Source organism: Hypanus sabinus, unplaced genomic scaffold (genome assembly GCF_030144855.1).
Source record: "Hypanus sabinus isolate sHypSab1 unplaced genomic scaffold, sHypSab1.hap1 scaffold_623, whole genome shotgun sequence".
Classification (NCBI taxonomy): Eukaryota; Metazoa; Chordata; class Chondrichthyes; order Myliobatiformes; family Dasyatidae; genus Hypanus; species Hypanus sabinus.
This window is the reverse complement of record NW_026781479.1, coordinates 287,806-291,000: the sequence shown is the minus strand read 5'-3', so window position 1 is coordinate 291,000 and position 3,195 is coordinate 287,806. Positions and strand designations below refer to the sequence as shown.

At 48.9% G+C, this 3,195-nt stretch overlaps 1 non-coding gene across 1 annotated transcript; it reads left to right on the top strand.

Annotated features, from left to right (window-relative positions):
• The first annotated feature begins 2,263 nt into the window (after positions 1-2,263).
• On the top strand, positions 2,264-2,352 carry trnar-ucg (transfer RNA arginine (anticodon UCG)). The gene is given in 2 exon segments: positions 2,264-2,300; positions 2,317-2,352. It is a non-coding gene; the product is annotated as a tRNA-Arg (tRNA).
• Positions 2,353-3,195: the final 843 nt, after the last annotated feature.

Here is a 3,195-nt window from a genome sequence, read left to right as displayed (position 1 = left end):
GCAGATCCCAATGTCCTGACCTTCACCGACACAAGCGCAGGCCGATAGCCACTAAACTAGAGAAACACTGAAGCGCACCGAGCACTGTCTGAGGCAGCAGATCCCAATGTCCTAACCTTCACCGAGACAAGCGCAGGCCGATAGCCACTAAACTAGAGAAACACTGAAGCGCACCGAGCACTGCCTGAGGCAGCAGATCCGAATGTCCTGACCTTCACCGACACAAGCGCAGGCCGATAGCCACTAAACTAGAGAAACACTGAAGCGCACCGAGCACTGCCTGAGGCAGCAGATCCCGATGTCCTAACCTTCACCGACACAAGCGCAGGCCGATAGCCACTAAACTAGAGAAACACTGAAGGGCACCGAGCACTGTCTGAGGCAGCGGATCCCAATGTCCTGACCTTCACCGACACAAGCGCAGGCCGATAGCCACTAAACTAGAGAAACACTGAAGCGCACCGAGCACTGCCTGAGGCAGCAGATCCCAATGTCCTGACCTTCACCGACACAAGCGCAGGCCGGTCGGTTCTGGCGTCTGCAAGCGACGGTTGACATTTAGAAAAAGAGAGCACGCATCTCTATCAATGACGAATTGTTTTTATTGGACCATTCTCGCTGATTCCAATCCCAGAATATAAGGCCGCCTCAAAAGTCAGTGGCGTGCATCTTTACAGATGTTTTTTTTTCTGTAAGAGAAACAGCGAAATAGAATATTACATTTAAACAAAGTTGCAAAATTTATTGATATTAACAACAGTAGTCGAATGTTCATCTGGGATGAAAACACTGCGTTTTAAAATTACGTTTAGATCGGTCAGCGGATGAGTCATCTCGTGGAAATGCCTGACAGCAATTCGCACGTTTCGCATTTTTTCTATTCGCATTTCTTGCAGAAGACGATCGTGTGGCCGAATGGATAAGGCGTCCGACTTCGGTGCTTAATTCGAAGTGATCAGAAGATTGCAGGTTCGAGTCTAATCACGGTCGATTGACCAACCTGACGGTTTTGGTTCCATTCTGTCCCCCACTCTCTGCAGCACAGTTGCCTCATGTGAAACAACTGCACGCACGGGGATTAACCGGATTACTCCGCCCTGCTGGGGAACCGAGCGAAATATCACGCCTTCATTATACGCAACTTATAATGTTATGTGTCCCGTCTGTGATGTACTTCTACGAAAACTTACATAAACAACGCGTTGAAGCTTCTCAAACTTTCGGGACGAGCTGATGCTTGGAAGGTGATATCTAGTTCACACTGACCTCCATTTCCGACCCTACCTTTTCTGAACGAATTTTCAACCCCGCACTGATAATCACTTCTCCCGTCTCGAAACCCTCCTCCAATTCTTGGACAACCCGATCTGATTCTACCCCTCCCCGGACGTTTTCATCTCTACCTGCCGACGAGACATCATCCGGCTCGACGTTACCACACTTACTCCTCGTCGAAGTTGATTCTCCCCGAACGCACTTTCCACCTTCCACTCTCTCAACGTACCATCGGACAGCAGGCAAAGGGGTTGCTGCTTTAATGTGGCGGACTATCGCCTTGCTGGTAGAGACCAGGCAGTAGCTTTCAGACACCTCCACATACTCAGAGAGGGAGATACATCAATGGGAAGGGATAGCTGGAGAATGACAGACCGACAGACCAACTCAAGCGGGATCTTATGTAAACCCTAGAGTTCTAACCTGCGATTTCGTTTCCCTAACTCATCCGAGGTCATCTCTGTATGTCTGTCTGCCTCTGTCTGTCTCTCTCTCTCTCTCTCTCTCTCTCTCTCACACACACTCCCTTCCACCACCCTTGTAGCTCTCCATCTCTCTGTTTCTCCCTCCCTCTACCGTTCCTCTTCTTTCTGGCTGGTAGACTTTTTGTGCTGGGTACCATTGACAACCGCTCCCCAGGCATTGTCAAATGAATGGCATCGACCTTGATCGTCCACTCACTTCTGGCCCTGCTTATTCAATCCTAATTGGGATTCCAATCCCAGAATATAACGCCGCCGCTAAAGTCAGTGACGTGTACCTTTGAGAATTCCTTTCTGTGACAGAAAGAGGTAATTGAATTTAAGTGAAGAGCCCAAAACCAGAATGAATGTAGAGATATTGAAAACAATGGCTGAATGCTCACCTGGGATGAAAACACTGCGTGCCAGTACTTTTAGCTCAGTTGGGAGATCATTCTACAGGTGGGAAACTACTTGCGGCAGTCAACATGTTCCCCATTTTTCCCCTGATATTTCTCCTACAATAGGACCGTGTGGCCTAATGGATAAGGCGTCTGACTTCGGTACTGGATTGGAAGTCATCAGAAGATTGCAGGTTCGAGTCCTGTCACGGTCGTTTTGCCAAACTGGCGGATTCGGTTCCATCCTGTCTCTCACTCCCTGCAGAATGGTTGTCTCAATTCCGCGTGGGGATTAATCGGAGTACACCACCCTCGGGGAAAATGTAATGTCTCGTCTTCGTTGTACGCAACCTATAATAGTATGTGTCCAGTCTTTGCAGTATTTCTGAAAGCACTTCGTTACCAATTCGTAAACAATTCATAAACAATTCGTTGGGGCTTCTCAGTGCTCTCCATCAATTCGTTGGGGCTTCTCAGTGCTCTCCATCAACTGACTAATATTCTCTGGCCTTGACCGTCTCATTTTCTCTATGGATGTCCATTCTCCCATCAAAGGGGCCTTAAAGCTCTTCACTGATTTCTCAAAAAAATAAAAAATAAATTCCCTTCGTCACCACCATCCTCCGTCTGGCAGAACCGGTCCTCAACTCAGCAGTTTGTCCTCCAGCTCCTCCCTCTTACTCTAATTTCAATGGGTGGCCATGGAACTCGCATAGGACCCAGATGTGTCTGCATTTTCCTAAAACAATCCATGTCCCAAACCTTCCCCGGTAACGCACCCCAATGCTCCCACCGCTACGTCGACCAATGCATTGCTGCCGCTTCCAGCAGCCGTGCTGAGCTTGACAATTGCATCAGCTCTGTCTGTAACTTCCACCCTGCCCCACGTCCCACTCCATGCAAGCAAGTCAAAAGGAAGGAGGAACCAGAGGTCCATGAGCCAGTCCTCTACGGAGGACGAGAGAGGGTCAGCAACTTCAAATTTCTGGGAGCTACTATTTCAGGGATCTCTCTTGGACCAATCACGTGCAATTGCTAAGAAAGTACGGCGGCGCCTC